Raw genomic sequence first — 21769 nt, 5'->3', positions numbered from 1 at the left:
AATGTGTACTCTCACACACATCATATATGCCACCGTTCCATTGCTTTCCAGCCTGAATGAAAAATAATAACTTTGAGACATAAAACTATATCAGAGTTTATTATAATTCAGATAATTGTTTTGACTTATCTGAGTTTCCCTGCTGTTAAACAGCCCAGAATCACTGAGAGTCAGCAACATACAAATGTAAAAAATATTATGATTAGTCACACAGATGTTTATCCACCTATCAAGCCCTTTTTAAGGCCTGTGATACATGGATGTTGTTTGATAGTGTTAAAGGTGTCATTGCAAGATTGTGAAGTTGTGGACACTCCCTTTATTCTTTTGAACTCCTGTTGTGGATGCCTTTGCCAATAGCAACTTTTAGGATCAAACAGTGTGATAATCAGTTGCATTAGGTCTTTCAGTTTTTGTTATTGTTATTGTTAATGCAATCGAGCTTCAGTAGCTAGAATAAAGATATAGATAGTCCTTGACTTACATTCATTTAGCGACTATTCAAAGTTACAACAGTGCTGAAAGGAGTGACTTACAACTGGTTTGTACATTTATAACTATTATAGCATGCCCATGATCATGTGATCAAAATTTGGGCATTTGGCAGCTGGCCTGTATTTATGATAGTTGCAGCATCCCAAGGTGAACATGATTGCCATTTGTGACATTCCCAGGGCTCTTCTGGCAAACAAAGTCAATGGGGGAAGCCAGATTAGTTTAATGATTGTGTAATTTGCTTAAGGACTTCATGATTCACATTACAAATGCAGCAAAAAAGATAGCAAAATTGGGTATGACTCACTTAACAACCACCTTACTTAGCAACAGAAGTTCCAATTCCAGTTGTGGTCGTAAATTGAAAATACCTCTAAATGCAAGAGGATTAAAAAAAACATGCATTGCTCTTTCCTATTCTGCATTGGTCTGCTCGAAATAACTCTAGTGTGCTTGCTTTCCTACCAATAAGGAAAATCTCTTTTTCTAAATTAGGTCTGTGGGAGGGAAAAAAGTACTCTTCTTGAATTTTTCCTTCCTGGAGTGGCAAACATGAAGTCCTCATTTTACACCTGAGCCCTAGTGGCACAGTCGTTAGAATGCAGTATTGCAGGCTAATTCTGCCCACAGCCAGGTGTTCGATCCTGACAGATTCAAGGTTGACTCAGCCTTCCATCTTTTCAAGGCCGGTAAAATGAGGACCCATATTGTTGGTGGCAATATGCTGACTCTACAAACCACCAGACAGTGCTGTAAGTCTATATAAGTGTAAGTGCTACTACTATTACACATTAAACAAGCATTTCCTAGATATCGTGAGCTGCGGTGGCATAGTGGTTAGAAAGCAGTACTGCAGACTACTTCTGTTGACTGCCAGCTGCCTGAAATTTGGCAGTTCGAATCTCGACAGGCTCAAGGTTGACTTCCATCCTTCCAAGGTCGGTAAAATGAGGACCCAGATTGTTGGAGGCAATATGCTGACTCTGTAAACCATTTAGAGAGGGCTGTAGAGCACTGTGAAGTGGTATATAAGTCTAAGTGCTATTGCTATTGCTGGGTTAAGATTTAGACAGTTAACATTGTGGTCCAATATCTAGAGCCTTTATGATGGGAAAGGCTGCTAAAAGCCTTTCCCATTATAAAGAGGAAAATATTGTACTGTATGCCAAGGAAAGGGCTGTAGGAGAACTGAGGCTGGCCAACATTTTTAGAAGTTTCACATATTAGCTTCTGTAAGATTATTGTGGATTAGTTTCAGATTCCTATTTGAATGCTGGGATTAAAGATAAATCTTTAAAAAAACAAATGGAAGAAAGTGAACTTATTTAACCAAAGTTAAAATATATATGTTGTGATTACTGATAGCAATTAACAGCCTTTCTTTTTGACTAGGACTGAATGACAAGGCTTTCTTTTGCTTTAAGTCTTAAAGAAAGTGATATGTTGAAATGCAAAATCAATTTACTTACTGAGATGAAAATATACAGATAGTCTTTGAGATATGACCGTAATAGAACCTGCCCAATATATCTGCATATTGTGATGGCTGTTAAGTGATACCACCTTGTTTAATGACACCCACTCTCTGCTCTTCCTGATATGATCATTACATGAATGTGTAGGTAGTTAAGTGGAGCATGGGATGCCTCAGGGGTGGGACAGGCCATTGGAGGCAAGCACAGGCTGAGGTCTGCCTGCCCTGGGCTTCCCAAGACTCCCCCCATCCACGAGACATCCTATGCTCTGTTTCCTGCCCTTTAGATCTCTGAGGCCTTTTCCCCCTCCTACTGGGTCCCCACAGGCCTTTACACCAAGTCCCCATAAACCTTTTGCCATTTTGAGCGTGCCCATAATTATTATTATTACTATTATTATCTTTATTCATTAAATATGAAACTCAGTCAACTGAACATTCAAAAATGCATCACAAATACCATTGATTTGTTGATACGGGTTGCTGCCAGCGTCCTAGGTATCAACAAGTACCTTCTTAAGATATACAATGTTCCAAGTAGCACAGTTTTTTGAAGTTCCACTGGTGTTATTGCAGGAAGCTGCAATTTGCTGATGTATCTTATAAAATTCTTGGACATGGTACCAAGTGCCCCGATGACAATGGGTATCACTGTTACATGTTTCATCCATAGCCATGTAGCTTTGATGGCCAGATCGCAATATTTCATGATTTTTTCCAGTTCTTTTTCTTCGACTCTGGCATCTCCTGGTAGTGCGATGTCAATAAATTGTACGTTTCGGTTTTCAACAACTGTGATATCTGGCATGTTGTGTTCCAAGTGATGATATGTCTATATTCGAAAGTTCCACAAAATCTTCACCTTCTCATTTTCTATAACTTTTTCCACTTTATGTTCCCATGACTTTTTGGATACAGGTAAGTCGTATTTTTTACATAATGACCAGTGGATTAATTTAGCAACTCGGTTGTGTCTAGCTTTGTAATCAGTTTGTGCGATTTTGCTGCATTCACAAGTTTCGACTTTGTTGTTGCAAAGTCGGCAGTTTGGATTGTTGGTGGATTTTTGTATCTTTGCTTTCATGGCATTAGTTTGTAGTGCTTGTTCTTGAACAGCGAGTATTAATCCTTCCATTTCTTTCTTGATGGTTCCCATCTTAAGCCATGCCCATGTAAAGTTGTCATCACATTTTCCTTCAATGTTTTTCAAGTGCTGTCGATGCAAAGGTTTGGTTTTCCTTCTATTTAATCTGTCATCTAGCTGTTTTTCCTTATATTCTCCTTTGTTTCTGTTGTTTTTATAATGTTTTCCATTTTCACAGCCTGCAACAATTTTTCTGTACTTTGGTTCACATAATCATTCAAACTTCATTTTTCTTCTTCTACAGTTTGATGGATTTGCAATAGTCCTCTGCCCCCTATTTTTCTTGGCAGGTACAACCTGTCAATGTCACTTCATGGATGTAAAGCGTAGTACATATTTAAAAGTTTGCGCGTTTTCCGGTCCAAGTTTTCCAGTTCAGCCAAAGTCCAGTTGATGATTCTAGCTGAGTAGCGTATCACTGGAACTGCCCATGTATTAATGTCTTTAATTATGTTTCCAGCATTCAGCTTTGATTTTAATATTTTGCGGAGTCTCCTGATGTATTCCTTTTGCGTTGAGTCTTTGACTTTTCCAAGATGTTATCTGCTTCCATTATGCCTAGGTATTTGTAACCATCATCCTTTGCTAATGCTTTTATTATGTTTCCATTTCCCAGTTCTATTCCTTCTATTTTTTTCCTTGCTGCATAGATAATATAGCACATTTTTCAAGTGTGCTTCACTTTGGCAACTTCACCAAAGTTCATTTTGGTGTCGCTGCTGAACAGTTGAGTATTGATTTAAGTTCAGGGGGGCTTTTTGCATAAATTTTTAAGTCATCCATGTATAGTAGATGGTTTATCTTGCCATGTTGGCTTGAGATTTGGTATCCCAGTTTTGTGTTTTGTAAAATTATTGTCAATGGAATTAATGTGATGTTGAACAATAGTGGTGAAAGTGAGTCTCCCTGGAAGATTCCTCATCTAATGTTGACTTCACCAATATTTTCCCCATTTGCTGTTAGAACTGTTTTCCATTTTTGCATATTTGCATATTTGCTTTCAAAAATGTACAAATATTTTTGCTGATTCCAAAGTTTTCCAGACAGGTGTTTATCCAGCTGTGGGGTAATGAGTCAAATGCCTTCTTGTAATCAATCCATGACATATTTAAATTCGTTTTTCTTTATTTTGCATTTTTAGTACCATTTTGTCAATGAGCAGCTCATCTTTTGTTCCTCTTGATTTTTTATAATTTCCTTTTTGTTCTACTGGATATAAACTGTTTTCCATTAGATGATTGAATACTGAATTTGCCAGTATTCTTGTAAAAAGTTTGAATGTTGTTGGCAGACAAGTAATTGGACGATAGTTGCTTGGCTCTGTGCCCTTTTCTGGATCTTTCATTATCAAGTATGTTCGACCAGCTGTTAACCATTCTTCGCTTGTTGCATTTGGAAGCATTTGATCAAATTGAGTGGCCATGCGATGATGGAGGCTGGTCAAGTGTTTTAGCCAGTATCCATGCAGTTCATCCAGGCCAGGTGCACTGCAGTTCTTCACCTTCTTTGCTTGTTTTGCAATCATGTCAGTTGTTATTACAATATTTTTCATTTTGTTTCGTGTTGTTTGTTGTTGAATATCTTTGATCCAGGAGGCAGTTTTGTTGCGTTCCACTGGGTTTTCCCACAGTTCTTTCCAAAAGTTCAAAGTTTTTTCTTTACATGGGTGAACATTAGTTTGGACTCGATTTTCATCAAGGGACTGGTAGAAGAGGTGTTGGTTTCTTCTGAACTGGACATTTTCATGATATTGTTTAATTCGTCCTTCGTATCTTTCAATTTTCTTTGCTGTTACTATTACACGTTGTTTTAGTTCTTCCATGATTTCTGTTATTGTTTTTTCTTCCAGGTTGTATTTATTGTATAAACTATTTTTCAGCTTTTTGTTATTTAGTTTTTCTTCTTTCAAGTCCTTCAGATTGCTGACATCCCCTCGTAGTTTTTTTATTTTATTTTCAAGTTGAATTTTCCACTTTGGTGTTCCAGTGGGTTTCTTTTTTGGCATTTTATAACCTATTTCTGCAGTTAGAATGGCAGCTGTGCTATACATTAGTTGGTTGATTTCATATGGTGTGCTGGATGGGATGGACATTAAAATGCTATTCATGGCCATTAGTAGATCTTTCACGTGTTTGCTATGCACTTCGAGAATGGTAGGTAGCCTTTTTCTTTCTATGTTTTCTTTGATGTGGTTTTCAATCTTTTCTTTCAGCATTTTTGCTAGATCACTTAGCTTACACTTTTGAGTTGTTGTACAGCAGAATTTTCATCCTGTATGTTGGTTTCCTCCACTGGTTGGTCAGTTTGTTCAGGTGTTGGAACAGTTTCTTCAGCCTGTTCATTATTACTTGTTGTTTTCTTTTTAGCCAATATTTCTAGATGTTGCATTTCGACATCTGTGAAAACTTTATTATGAATGATGAAATATTGGCTAAAAAGAAAACAACAAGTAATAATGTTGGTAATAATATTTGATGATTTCTTGATTTTCTTCAGTTGTCCAAGTTCTGCACTTTTGTTTTAGTTGCTTTGCAGTTGCATGCCCTGGTTCTCTAGCAGTAACAACTGAGCCCTATAGCCCCTTTTTCGACAGATGTCCAGGAGCTATAGCATCTGACGCGGTCCTTATTGACCCGGGCATTGACTGATCCGCTGTTTAATTTGGTTGATTTCTTCTCATCATTAGTGATGGTAGGTGCTTGGTTGGTTCACGTGGCTAAGCGAATACTGATCCAAAAATGGTAATCCCATAACAGTAGGAACTGCACCAAATAGCTGTCCAGGCCAGCCACAGCAGCCTAACTGCTTGTTCAGTGGCAGAAAGGCAGGATAAGGAATTGGGAGGGGGGGAGGAAAGAGGCCTACCTGCCTGTTGGGTGGCAGAATCAGGAATGGGGGGGGAGGAAAGAGGCCTAACTGCCTGTTGAGTGGCAGACTCAGGAATGGGAGGAAGGAAAGAGACTTAAATGCCTGTTGAATGGCAGAATCAGGAATGGGGGGAGGAAAGAGGCCTACCTGCCTGTTGGGCGGCAGAATCAGGAATGTGGGGAAGGAAAGAGGCCTAACTGCCTGTTGGGTGGCAGAATCAGGAATCTGATTATTATAATTATTATAATTATTATTACTATTATTATACACAAAATGGCAATATGCACAGGAGACAAGATAACCATGCTGGATTTCATATCCAAATCACTAGTCGAATACTTCCCAAGCGTTTAGGACTGTGTGATGTATCGGCGGATTATGCAAGCAGATCCCAGTAAGGTGGCTTTCTGCAGCTGACCAATGGTGATCTTGTCAGTGCCAATTGTTTTAAAATGCTTGCCTAGGTCTTTCAGCACAGCACCCAGTGTGCCGAGTACCACTGGAACCACCTGCACTGGTTTATGCCAGAGTCTCTGCAGTTCGATTCTCAAGTCCTGATATCTGGTGACTGTTTCAAGTTGTTTCTCGTCGATTCTGCTGTCACCAGGTATTGCAGTGTCGACGATCCACACTTTTTTCTTCTCCACAATCGTGATATCCAGGATATTGTGTTCCAAAACTTTGTCAGTCTGTATTCAGAAGTCCCATAGTAGTTTTGTATGCTCATTTTCGACCACTTTTTCAGGCTTATGATCCCACCAGTTTTTTTGCTACAGGCAGATGATAAGTTGTGACACAAGTTCCAGTGGACCATCTGAGTGACTGTGTTATGACATTGTTTGTAATCAGTTTGAACTATTGTCTTGCAACCGCTCAGTATATGATCAATGGTTTCATCCGCTTCTTTGCAAAGTCTGCATTTGGGCTCATCAGCAGATTTTTCTATTCTGGTTTTGATTATATTTGTTCTAATGGCTTGTTCCTGGGCTGCAAGAATAAAGCCTTCTGTTTCTTTCTTCAGTGTTCTGTTGGTCAGCCATAACCAGGTCTTTTCCTTATCTACTTTTCCTTGGATCTTCTCAAGAAACTGTCCATGCAGTGCTTTGTTACACCAGCTGTCAGCCCGAGTTTGCATCACTGTTTTCCTATATTGAGTCTTGGTTTGCTGCACTTTGAGCAGCTTCCTCTTGTTGACCTCCATCAAAGCTGATTCAACACTGTCTTTCACATAATCTGCTATTATTATTATTATTATTATTATTATTATTATTATTATTATTATTATTATTATTATTATTATTATTCATGTTAAAATGGCAAAGGGCAAATGACTGTGGGGTTACTGCACTGGCCGTAACTTCAAAATGGGATTGTAAAGACTACCTGTATGTGTTACTATTTCTGGTACGTATCAATACATTTTTGCTGATTGAGACTGACATAATTTGTTTTTAGAATTTGTTTATTGGTAAGGGGCAAAAAATAAGAATATTTCTCTAATATTTCAATATTTTATTGCAATATTAGAGAAAGCATTAAGTTACTGACATTATTTATATTTATCTGGCAAGAGGGGAGAAGTCATCATAGACACACGCACACAGACGCACAGACACGCTTTCTTATTTTTTAATTTTCTTTTTTTAATCTCTTTCCATGTCTCTATTTTTCTTAGCTTGTATTTGTTTTTTTAGTTTTGTATTTGTAAACTTTAATATTTTTTCTTAAAAAAAAAATAATGCTGTATATGGCTTGGCTTCTCTAAGGCTTGCCTTTCCATTTCATCCATTCCATGCAGGGTAGAAGAGCTACTATCCCCAATGTAAGACAAGTTAGATCAGGGAGGGTCCAAGAGCTGCGGTTCTCAACTACGCCCCTGTTGGGGCTCCGTTGCCTGAGCCTGGGCTATCGACAGATGCAGACTCTGAGAGTGAGGAAGAGGAGTTGGCAAGGCCTCCTTCTCCAGGACCCTCCTCTCTGGCAATGCCTCCGGAGGACCCCGAAGGCCAAAAGATAGGCTCCAAGCCAAGCACGTCCCCGCAGCCACAGGTGGACAGTGACGAAGGAGAAAAGTGCTGGCTGGACCCTCGCCAGAGGCGCAGGGAGAAGCGTGCGCAGCAGAGGGGAAGGTGTGCCAGAGATTAGCTGAGTCACTGGACCACACCCCACAGGGTATAAATGTGGGTGTGGTGCCCAGTTCAGTTTGTGACGAGCAAAAACTAGAACTAAGCCATGATTTCTGCGTTACTGGACTTTGCCTGCTTTATCGGACTGCATTATTGTTGAAAACTCTGCCTGTTTTATCGGAATGCTAGCCACTGGGTGCTGCCAGCTTTATCATCAAAGAGTTTTGTCGTGTGGTTTATTAACTCCGGGCCATCTGTGGGGGTGTGTTCATGGTACGGGGACAGAACAGCCCCTTCCCCTTTATCACACAGCTTCTCCTCCCCCCAGCCTAGAAAGGTACACGTTAACGTTATTCTGTAAAGCAATGAGGACTGAATTCTTCCACAGGCTCTTGGGACACAAGGTTGCCTGCACCATGATGATTATCATCATAATTTTGGCATAGTTCTCTGTGTACTGAATTATTTTGTTTTATGGATGAACATAGCTTTATTTATTTTATTATTGTGTAGAGTTATTGCTTTATTGTACGGTTATAAATGATTCAGAGATGTAAGATTTGGCAGTATAGAAAACCAATCATCTTTTCTTTTATAAAAAATTATGGGATATTTGCAGTGTTAGAGCTATAGCATAATATTCTTGAATTGCATTACTCGGATTTTAAGTTGCAGTCACGTTTCAAACAATATATGATCTGGGAAATCCTGATATTCTTCTGTTTGACTAACAGCTGTTCTGTATGTATGTAGGTATGATTTGTGATGGCAGAAATATAATTCAAATTTGGTAGAGCAGCAGTGGACTAAATTATAATTCTTCCAGGTCAGATTCAGCTCTTAGATTGCCAGTTGTTCATCTCTGCTTGACTTAATATCAAATGTAAATGTTTCATAACTCTAGCTCTTTTATTAAAGAAAAGCCATCACTAAAATATATATGAGAGTTTTTAGTAGGAATAGAGGTGGGAGAAGATGATGTGACAGTCATATTTTTGGGAAACAGCTTAATCCCAGGCCGCATTAGGGATTTTGAGGCAGTCACTGTCTAAAATACCATGAGTAATTCATTGTTATCTTGGAAGAGGTAATCTTGATTTCATATATCTCAATGGGCATCATTTTTCAGAGCTAGGTTACTGAAATCATTAAATGCTACCCCAGGCAGCTTGCAGAAAGGATTAGACATACATGTCATAAATAAATAAAAGTGATACACAAAACACACTATCATATTAGACCTGCTCTGTGAAAATTAAGGAACAGAGGTTGGAATGCCACTGTTGCCTCTAGCATTGGAATATTATTTCATGTTTGTTTGTTTTAAATCTACCTTGACTTTCCTTAACTAAATTTTAGGGTGTTTCCTCAAACAGAAACACAAGCTTTAAAAGCTAATAAAATAACCAGCTTAATCAGGAGAACAAAAAGAACAGAAAATACACACAGTGTAACAATTCAGATTACAATTCAAGTGTACACTTAACTTGTGGTGGGGGAGGTATACCTCACTGACCTCTGTGAGGCTCACATATACGCCCCTCACACAAACAAACACACACATACACACACACACACAGGTTTGCACTGTTAAGTCAAATTATATTGGCTCCTAAAATGCAGCAGCAGAAATGCCATTGATGTCCAATAAGCCATATTGAACAGAAGGATTGGGCCACCTAGTGAGAAGCTATTAAAGGGAAAGTTATTAAAGAAAGTTGATACTTTCATTGCCCAAATAAAGTTGCTGAAAAGACTCCCAGTAAATGTTTCTCTGGATCTATTGTGGCATATGTGTGTGGGTTATTTTATCACTATGGAAGAATACATAAAACCGAAACAAATACAAGAGAAGATAAGTGGATTTAATCAGAGTGCTTGGAAAAAATTCAAATCCATCTACTCTGGCCCTAGCACAAGTTTTTTGGAAGCATGATTATTTCTCTAAATCTGTTATTTTGCTTTCAACTTTTTATTTTGTTTCATACATTGAGAAAACAGTTAACTTCATATGTTACTACAGCTCATTACCTACATCAAGCACTATTTTTTCTTGCCCTTCAATCTTTTTTCAGATTATAGACTATAAGGTAGGTCTGATAGCCTCTATAGTTGTCTACAACCTTTCGATAGATCTTCAGGGAAATTGTTATGATGTGCTGCTGCTTGAAGGTGTGTGGTTTTCCTGTCCAAAGGCTTTCTTCCTTTTCTGAATTACAGACCAGAATCGGCCACATTTGCAGCATTAAAGTCATTCAGCAGCAGATCTGTTCAACGACAAAGAGTATTGATCAAACTCCATATAACTATGATTTGCCATTGCAAAAGGGAAGATTACAGCTACTCATGTTATCAAGCTGCAGTGCTTAACTTCATTCACACATCACACATACAAACATACAATGAGAAATGAAATCTCAGTGCCATTGTTCTTAAAATCCTAACAGACACAAGGTGCTCTGTTTTATTTGTTGCATTATTTTGCATAGTACAGTCATGTTATGTAGTGGTTATGATGTCATCTTGGCAATGGGAAAATGTCAAGTCAATTCCTTTGTCAGCCATGGAAGGCCAGTGGCTGACTTTGACTAGCACCTTTCTCTCAGTCCAAACTAGCAGCATTGTTGTTGTGGTGAGAGGAAGAAGTGACAGATTGGCTGCCTTCATCTCCTGAAAGAAAGGTGTGATATTAACAAACTCACAAACAGGCAAAGATTATATAGATGGGCTTTACTAGCTACCCAAAATCCTTTGGGGAATTTCATTTCAAGTCCAGGAACCTGATGCTCCTTCTCAGCTCTAGCATTCCAGGCTGATACGTAATGAAATCAGATGCAATTAATAAAATGTCAATGTAATGAAATCAATTCCAAAACCAAAATGGAAGATTCAGATTCAATGTTATTTTCCGAAATTCAGCAATTGAAACCAATGTATATGCTCACTTGGGTAAGTAGGAAATTAGCTATGTTTCTTTCATTATCACCTTGATTGCTCTAATTCTCTGCAAAACTGTAAAAAAAACCCCACAACTTCTGTGTTTTCAATCTTACTACTAATATTTACTACCAATCATCACAACTAATATGTTTATTTAAATTCAGAGAGAAGAAACCATCAAATAATTACTACTAACACCACCAAGATCTGCCACCAAAATGTGGCATATAATTATGAAACTGCACTTCATTTTCTCAAAGAACTAACTCTTTTCTCCAGTATTTTTCTACATAAACTTCTCATTCTTCACTATGCAGTTAACAAGTGATGAATAAAATATTAAAGAAAGTATGCAAAATTCTTGTCTTGATTGACATTCCAATCTGGTTTTGTCATGTTCACTGTCTGGCTGCTATGTGACTATAGACCATTGTTTCTCAACCTTGACAATTTTCAGATAAGTGGACCTCAACGCCCATAATTCTCCAGCCAGCTTTTTAAAGTCTTCTTTCCATTTCAGACAGAATCTCAAATCTGAATGGCCCACTATACCATTTCACTTTGAATTCAGTGCTACCTATAAACCAGATCTAGTCCTTCCTGAGATATATACCATTCACCTGAGGTAAATAAATTACTTAAACAAAATCCTCAATTATGCAAATAACAAATTTATTTATTGTGCATAAATTAAAGGTAAGCACTCTGGAGTCTAGGAGTACTACAATAATTTCCAGCCCCCCAAAGACCCCTATCCCACTCTCAAATAAAGAGTCAAATTTTTATACAAAATATGCTAAGTTTTGGAAAGAAGTCATTCAAGTAAGGACTGAAAGTTATTTTTAGTTTTAGTGAATTTTTAGTATTCTACAGATACATCTTCAGTAGAATTGCAATTTGCTGTTTCTACTGGTAATGCAAAATTTTGAAAGCTTGCTTCACTTCAAGCAAAGCATCCCTTTGAAGGTGCCTTTCTAAAAAGCAAACTGAAACTACCATATTGTGACATACCTCAAAAACAGCACAAAGCTGAGGTGAATTGCATGTTGCCCCCTGCCACCCTACCTCCTACCACTTCCGTCTAGAAAAAGGATAGAATTGTTTGAAAAGCACATAAAATGGGCTATTTTGAATTTGGCTATTATCTTATGCGCAGAATGTTTTATGATTTCGTAAGTCTAACCAAGAAGTTTTGTCTGCTATGAGGCCTACAGTTATCTAGATTATTTTAAAACTCCTACGAATTTTAAATCATCCATCAATCAAGTAATTACATGCCTTCATCTATTTTGATTATTTAATTTCCTTGCAATTTTTTCAAGGAAAATATGAATAAATTTTAGCAATAACTAGACTAAAATGATACCCAATATTATTTGGGAAGAAATACCTAGTAAATAAGTATTTTTACAGAAAAATCATTTTAGAATACCCAGTTTGCCTGAAATTAAACAGATTTTACATGATCCTGAGTAATAAGAGTTGTTCTTTAAATGAACATGAAATGCAAGTGAAATGTTTTCTTCTATGCAATGTTCATACCTCAATTCAGCTAAAAAAATCTATGACTGAGAAAAAGATGAAAGCATAAAACAGAAAGGCGTGGAGAATTATCTTTCTTATTTCATACATCTATACTCCCCATTGTTTTTAATTTATTTGGTTCATGCATTACCTTGAACTTTTTGTCTAATGGTATAATCATGCAAGATGAATAAATTCATCAGGATATATAATCATTTTTCTTCTCCAATAAATTAAACATATTTCTGTTGTTCAGTTAAATGCAATTTTCTATCTCTTGGTGCTATTTGCTTAACTAGCATTATATAAATTGAAATAAATGGATCATTTTTCCTTTCCATTTCTATGTTTTCATTTTGTGTGTAGTCCTTCAAATCATCTATTGATGATTCTTGCGACAGGAACCAAGATTTCTGGCTGCCTTCAACATTTTTCTTCCAAGAATTTTGGAAGATTACAAGGTATGATAACAAGGTATGTAACCATACCTTGCTATGTCTCACATCGCAAGGCTTCTCAACTGCCATTGTATTGGCCTCCATCTTGTTTCTTGCACCTTTTTATTAATGTTCAATGCACAGAAAATGTCACAGATATTTTAAAAAAGCATTTAAAAAAGCATTTTTTGCCTCTGATGATCGTATGGCTCAGCTGGGATCCGCAGAGGCTTTTAAAAGCATTTTTTCTACAACCTCTTCAGCCGAAGAGGTTGTAGAAAAAAAAATGCCTCTAAAAGCCTCTGGCGATCCCAGCTGAGTTGCCTGATCATCAGAGGCTTCCAAAAGCATTTTTTTCTGCAACCTCTTAAGGTTGTAGAAAAAATGCTTTTAAAAGTTTTTTTTAAAAAAAGTTGGCCACGCCCACCCAGTCACATTACCCCCCACCAGGCCACACCCACAAAATAAACCACGCCCATAGAACCAGTAGTAAAAAAATTTAGAACCCATTCCTGGGTCACTCCCTATGGTGGAGCGAGGTTCCTGGGAAGTGTATTACAGAATACTATACTAAATCTTGGCTTTTTTAAACTCTTCTCCACAAGCATTTAGGCTCAATGAAGCCCAGCTGCTATTTCTCAAGCCAATCTATTTTATATGGTTGTTTTTATAAGGATTAAATAAAGATTTCAAAGCAGCTTACAAATTCAGTTCAAGAAAAATAAATACATGAAGGTTGTATTATCATATAGCAATGCCTGGGAAAAGGAAATAAAATCAAGTGATTGTTGTATTAGGTAGCAGGAAAAATAAGGCTAGAATGTCCTTTTCCTCTTCCTTTATTTTTCAAATTTATCTAGATGCCCATCTCATATATGTGACTCTGGTTGGCTTACAAACAATTATAGCAAATATAAAAGCATACTGTAAAAAAGAACAATACAACAATGTAAAACCAAAAAAGTCCAATATAAAACATATTTTTTTAAAAGCCTTCATAAAATACATAAAAGTCATAGCCAAGGTAATTGTTGTAGCCCGCCAGTGGCCTGCGTGGATTATGGCTGATCCCGACAACAAGGAGGCTGGTGTGGTCACACCAGCAGTCTGCACAGCCGGCGGTTGCGTCAGACAGCAAGGAGGCTGAAGAGGATGTGGTGCCAGAGTCAGAGACTCAGCCAGGGTCTTCAGAACCTCCAGAGGCTCCTTCAAGTGGAGAGAGTGAAGTGGAGAAGCCTTTTCTCAATGCTCGAGCACGCAGGGCTGCCAAAAGGCAGGAGTGGCTACTCAGGAGGAGGAGGTCTCCTTGAGAGTAAGGCTTGAGGATAATTAGCCTATTTAAGTCACACACCGTTAGTAAGTTTCTTGCTGGAAACAACTTGTAATTATCATCAGAGCATTTTTGGAAAAGTCTTATCATATCTTGTTTTCTGGCTGGTTGCCAACCTTTGCCAGACTTTGGTTTATTCTTGCTACTTAATAAATTTGATAAGGTGTGTCCGGAATCCGGAGCTGGGGCAGAACAGTAATCCATTCATCCAAGGAATCAATACAGCCCTTCCACATCCCTATCCCACTGCCATGTCCCCATGCTCATTGGTGAAACCTTCTCTTCAGGGCCTTGCAAAAAGCCAGCAGGGTTGGGGACAATCTGTTCTCTGGGGAGGATGAGATGTTGTTCCCCAGTACAAGTGAACTTTTAATTTTAAATAGCATGAGCAAGATTGCTATTTATTTTGGTAGAACAGTCTTCTAATTCTGTACTTTGTCGGTGACTTCTAGCATATTCATAGTTTCTGCTGCCCTTGGATGCTGGGAACACCCATAGGCATCCAAACAAACTTAGATTTCCTGAAATCTGGCAAAACAAAGGACCATATTCTGTGAGGGGGCAGGGGGCCCTATTCAAAAGCCACCAACCTTGCTTAATTCTCAGGACTGGTACTGCTCTTTTCTTACCTTAATTCTTTTAATGGCATGCTAGTATATTGAATGGCTAGGCCGCTCATTTTAAATGCCTTCTACCTTCGTTTTAAACAAAAGCCAAGACCCCTCACCAGAAGAACAAGTTCTTTCTTTGTCCTCACCACAACAGGGACTTCATCCTTTATTTGTGCTTAAGCTCCTTCTTTTTTGAATTGCAGCTGAAGTTTTGCAAGTCCCATGTGGTCCATAAACTATACTGTGGTCAAATCACTTAGCAAATTTTGCTATTTATTTGTAGAGGTTGGAAGCCCCAGAATGTAAACACTATGCTTTCCCCCCCCCCCCCCCGTTAGGCTAGCAAATGGACCCAAAATTGATTCAAAGGATTTTTTTCAGATGCTCAGTCATGCTAAATACTTTCTGAGAATGAATTAATTTTTTAAGGAACTAATCCCATGTCATTTAGCTTGCCAATACTTGTCATGTCTGTGAGTGAAGAACCTGCAATTGACTTTGAGAGGTTTTTGATTGCTCAGCTATCACTCATGTAGTCTAAGCACTGTATCCATAGTCACTATACCACACTTGCCAACCGGAGAAACAAAACCATGTTTTGTCTTTTTCATCATCTTCACTCTTAATCTCAGCTTTTAAAGACATTCATAAAATTTCATGGCTTACATTCACAGCTGATGGCAAGAGCTGTAATTAAACGAATAACTATTGCGATCACTATCTACTAAACATGCCACATAACTGAGTTTGGAATATGACATCCACTAATGTGAAAAAAATTCATTGTAATTAGTACTGTTTCAGAAAGGTATCCATTCATATAGAAAAAAAGAAAAAGGTTTTCAGAAAATACTCATATTCACTAGGAGCTGAAGAACTTGTTAATGTTTAAAGAGGAGTCTATTTGGTGTGATCTAAGGATCTCCTCATACATTCAGTATTTATTCCAAAGAAATAAACATCAGCATGTTTGCAGACCATCAATATATCACAGTGATGGAGAGCCACAGAAGAGAGCTTGTCAGGGCCGCAACCAGGAAGAGGAGCTGCCCAGGGGGCATGCGCGCATCAGATAAGGTAGTTCTGGTTTCCGGCGCATGCATGCGCGCTGGCAAGCAAGTATTCCTGTTACTGCCACGCATGAGCATGTGCCGATCAGCTGGCCAGCACGCATGCTCATGCCAGAAAACGGAAGTCCAGCTCTTCTGGTTTCTGGCACTGCCGTATGCACAAAGGCCAGCTGATTGTTGCATGCACATGTGCGCCAGGAACCCGGAAGAGGAATGGGTGCACCGCGCATGTCAGATGACATAGTTCCACGTGCCACTTCAGGCACGCGTGCCACAGGTTCGCCACCACGGATATATCACATCTACCTTTTCCTAATTAGTATTTTCTTTTCCTGCAGCTATATATTCAGAATTTCCTTTCTTGACTATTGTCTTAATGTTTTATGTATGCGTGCATTTATTTATTTAATGCAACTTTTATAACACTTCAATCAGTTGACTTTAAGTGGTTATGAATTGCTGTCTCCTTCTTCATCAGACCGATGATTGCTTCATACTTTTTCTACTAATAACATTTTTTTAAAAAAAAACAAAATTAAAGGGATCACATTGAAAATGGGTGCACGTTCCATTTATGCTAATTATTCAGAGTGAAAAGTTTCCATTTCAGTGAGCCTCATTGGTATTCTGCGGTGAACTTGACTGGGAAAAAAGACAAGGAAATGGAGTTGTTATCCGCCAACTGCTTTTAACTAGAAAAAAGGAGAGCAATTTAAATAACATTACACTGTTAATTTTTCTTTGCCTTGCAATTGTATGACTCTGTTCATCATAAAATAACTGGAAAGTCAGAGTCTCCTTGCATACTGCCAAGGGAATCTACACTAAAGAAAACTACTATCTGGTGCTCTTCCCTTGATTAATTTCAAATATTGGGACACAAGTTATGTAGCAAAGAAACCTTCGTAGTTTGTGTGAATATATTGGCTCTTAAGCTCATGGGACAATTTTTTTTTCTTAAATCATGGCTGCTGTGGTTAAACCTGTCAAAATTTCATGGTATCTATCACACCATGAAATATTCAGAAAACGTATGGAAAAGGGGCCTTGATAGATAACGAAGGAAAATTGAGAATCATCGTGTGAAGCAAAATTACTTAGTAAAATAAGCAAAGAAAGGAAAGACAGACATTTGCTGAAACAGTTATTCATTTGGTCAAGGAAACTAAATCTGGCTGATTCCTAATGCTTGCTTGTTGTACAGACTAATTTTTCCATGTACAAAATACTCTAAGGAGTTGGTTTTTCTGCCCTCAAACCACATGATGGGAAAATATATTTCTGTATAAGACTGAACAAGCGGTTTGTATTAGTTTTCATGCTATAAAACTATGACATAGATATCATAAAATGCTTGAAATAAATGAGTCTTCTGTTATCAAATAATCTGCAAGTAAGAAACAAAAAAAAATCAGATTAAAGGTTTCAAACCAATTCACTGATTTATTATTTTTTATCCTGCCTTGTTATAAATAATTCAAAGTAGTGTGAATGCTTAATTCTCCACCCTCCTTTTCCCCCCCACAACAACAACAACCTTTTGAGGCTCAAAGTCTAGCCAGCTTTCATGCCTAAAGTGGGACTAGAATTGATCTAAATTTTTTAGGGTATGTCATATTTTGATCTCATTTGTTTTTTATCTCAAAATCCTGAGCTGGGCAGAAGGGTATAGTCCTAACAGATCAATATATGGTTCAAATATTTAATTCCATTTTCAAATTTCTTTGCTATACACTACCAACTTAGTTGTGGCCTAAAACGAATGCAAGACAGTTCATGCATAACTTCTGTTAATGTCTGTAATGATGAATTAAGGTTTATTTTTCTCTGCTGAAAGCAGTGCAGTTTTATACATTAGTTGTAGTACACAAACCAACTAAAGCCCTCCAAAATATCTTAAGTAAACCAAAAGACCCAACAGCCCTAGAAGAAACACAGGAGTCCTTTACAACATACAGTGTAAGGATTGTAACAGCCACCATATAGGAGAAACAGGTTGAAGACTAGAAGAATGTATCCATTAACTTCAACTAGGCATGAGAAGACATGATGAAAACTCCTTAATTTCACAACACAATAACAAACTTAACCATAGTTTTAATTGGGAAAATGTGACCATCCTAGACCAAGCCAAAAATGCTAGAAACTTCCTGGAAGCCTAGCATTTTGACAAATCAGCCATCAACAGATACATAGATATTAGCAAGATCTACAGACCGTTCAAAAGAGACAATCAACAACCCCAAAAAAGAACAAAAACCAAAACACTTCACCAGCAATCAACACCCAGATAAGCAGAAATTAACACCAAGATTAACATTATACCACAAATCAAGAAGCAAACAATACCCCAATCAAACTAACAGTAAACAGCCCTACCAAGGAACAATCCACCAAGCCACTCATCAATGACAGGTTAGAGGACTATAAAATGAAAGAAAACCTCATTCTCTTCCAGCACTGATGACGTTACCTAGTTTGGTAATGAAATGTCTGTAAGAAAACATTGAAGTTCAGAGAGCACCAAGAACCTCTCAGTTTTATACTTTCTTTCATTCATTAAATATGGATACAGAAGAAGAGATTGTGAAGGTTTTTAATTATCAAATTATCAACCAAGTGCAAAAGTAATCTACAATTCCCAAGGAATCTAAATGACGTTTTTCTTTTTAACAATGTTGCCTTTTTGGAAAAACAGAATACAGATAACCATAAGTACTTAATTGTAGTTTAGGGTGTGCAGGGCTTCATATTTGGATAATAAAGCAAAGATTGTGCCAGTTTTATCATTCGAGGCTAAATGGATATCAGTAGGAAGAAAGCTCACTATGGTGCAGATTCATCACAGGTTTAGCTAGAGGGACTGGTTGTTCATCATCCTTTAAACAACTGTGATCATTAGCCTGTCATTTCAAATTCTTCATGGTCTAATAACTGGCTGAGAGAGGTAGCCAGCTAAATAGCAGAATAACAGAGCATTCCCACATGAGCTGAGGTAAGGCTTTATTTGGCAGTTGATCTACCAGCCTCAAAATCATGCTAGCTTACTGTGGGTGAAAAGAGAGAACAGATATTTGGTTTTATTTAATTACCATAGTATGCTGATGCTTCCTAGTTTACACTCCTAGTCCTTTATTAGAGAGCAAAGAAGAGTTTGGAGTTGTAAGGGAGACGACCTTGACAGAAATATGCAAGAACTTTTGGCTTGGTGAGTCAAAAATTTGGAAAATGTCTAATTTAACTTTGACACGTTCCATCCCTGAACAAAAGAGAAACAATTATCTATCTCCCCTATATCTATCGATCTATTTATTTATTTATTATTCGTATTTCTATGCTGCCCACTTTCCAAGGACTCTGGGCGGCTTACACCAAAGACAGTATACTAAATAGCATATTGCCCCCAACAATCTGGGTCCTCATTTTACCCACCTCAGAAGGATGGAAGGCTGAGTCAACCTTGAGCCGGTGAGATTTGATCTGCTGATCTGCTGAACTAGCAGTCAGCTGAAGTAGCTCTAGTACTGTACTCTAACCACTGCACCACCTCGGCTCTTCTAGGCATCTAGGCCATCTTGAACAACAGCACTAGGCAGCAGTGGCCTGGACCTCAACCTCCTCCTCCTGCCGTCTTGCCGCCACTGTCACTTAAAAAAGGCTACATTGCACTATTCCCCAAGTTGTGCAAGACTTGGGGATTTGATTATCCTAAGACTTGATTATCCTAAGAGCCCAGCACTCCCCAGGGCTTGTCACACACTTATCTGCAGGCAGTGTTCTCTCTCTGGCGAAAGCCCCAAGCCTACCTAAGGCTACTTCAGGTTGTACGAAGTCTTTGCTCTTGAAGCCACTACAGAAAATACACTTCTGCAACCTCTAACAACCATGTGGAAGCACGCCCCGTTCTTGTGCAATTTTTGGAGACTCCAGAGGCCATACAAGAGCATGTCCCATTCTTGTGCAGCCACTGCAGCCTCTGAAAATTGTGGGAGAATGGAGCATGCTTTCAAGAATAGTTTTGTTGGGTGTTAGTGAACATTGGTATGTCAGCCCAAATGTCATGGCATGTCATCTTTGGCATATGTGTCATAGGTTCACATCACTGACCTCAGCAAAGAAGACTGAAACATTTTTAAGTTCTAGGAAGCAAGATAAATTTCAGAAATTTTAGCCTCCCTAATTCACTGGGGTATAACAATAAGAGGAGATTAAGCACAATCAGACTTTCAAGCTTCTATTACTATAGCCAATTCTGATAAAGAGTAGTCTTCCTGTGGGTTTAATTGTCTGGTCTAGCTAGACAACTTCACTAGTCTGGTCTTGTGAAGTTACTGGGCTGATAGATGAAAGACCAATTTTATATATGTGAAGACCTTGTTTTTATGGACATACAGGGACATTTCAGTAGTCTCCTTCAACTCACATTCAACATCTGAGGATTTCGTAGACACATATATGCAATTTTTATTATAAACAGTACAGAAAGCATTTATCATTTCCCTCTTATGGATTTTTTTTTTACTATCCAACCTAACCTTCCACCCTGGTATTCTCTGGTGGTCTGTCAACCAGATGCTAATGAGGCCTGACCTTGCTTATCTTCTTAAAGTAAATCATGGGCAAGTTATTGCAACTTTATTTACTGAAAGGGAAAAAGAAAGAACCAAGGGCAAGCACTTCAAAAATCATGTTTATTTCAAAAGAAGATTTTTTTTCTTAATGCTCACACTGAAATCTGTATCTCGAAAATATGTATCTTGGGTACTGGTTTCTGTTTCAAATAAACCTCCATTCAAAGAGCTGTCACACAGTTTGGGCTTCTCTAACCAGCCTTATCATAAAAAAGAAGAAAAAAGTTGTCAAAAATGTTGACGAGAAAAGAACTGTGAAGTATCTTATTTGCCCAGGAGAAACCATCTCCAAGGGATGATGATGATGATTGCCCATCAGGGTGGAAGTAGTAGAAATAAATCATGATCAAATACAAAGACTAGACTTCTGAGAAAAAAAAAGCTGTGGGTTTTTTTTCAGCTAAGCTGAACAAGCAAATAAAAACCCTAAGCCAAAATCGTAATATTAGTGTTTGGGTTTAAAGGATGAGGAGGTAGACATAAACAGAATGAAACAGAAAGGACCACTGAAATATAGTAATCTTTTCGTATTACTCTAGGAAGGACAGGGAAAATATACTTGATGGTGCTATGGGAATGCATAACATACAGAATATTACGGCAAACTAATTAGAAATTTCAAAGGAAAAACACTTCAACAGTCCTGTGAGAATCCTAGGACCCTGCCCCTGAAAGATTGATGTCAGCCCACCCAGGTAAATCAAACAGGAAACATGGCAAGTTAAGCTAACTTTATTGTAAGCCCGCATGAACAGAATCTTGCAAAACTGAACGCACATATTTCTCACCACCACTTTCAACTGTTTGATCCATTAGGGTCCATTATTCCTCAGTTTGCTCCTCTGACTTTTAAGCAATTGTGGCTCCTACCCTCTTATCTGATTGTTTCCTGGGCAGCATCACTTCCCCTCTGGGTATGAAGGTCATTCATACATTCCATTCACATCATTTTGTATCAATTGAAAAATTATTAAAACTCAGATAAGAAGTTCAGCTTCTACCTAAATGTATCAGCTGACTATAAAATAATCTCTGAGTCAAAGGATTGGAAATGGCTAATATAGTACATATTTTTTTAAAAAGGATTGGGAGGTTGTATTACAGATCAAGTGACTGGCA

The sequence above is a fragment of the Pantherophis guttatus genome, chromosome 5, assembly GCF_059756535.1.
Source record: "Pantherophis guttatus breed Tessera chromosome 5, ASM5975653v1, whole genome shotgun sequence".
In the NCBI taxonomy this organism is placed as follows: Eukaryota; Metazoa; Chordata; class Lepidosauria; order Squamata; family Colubridae; genus Pantherophis; species Pantherophis guttatus.
Note: the sequence above shows the minus strand (reverse complement) of the source record.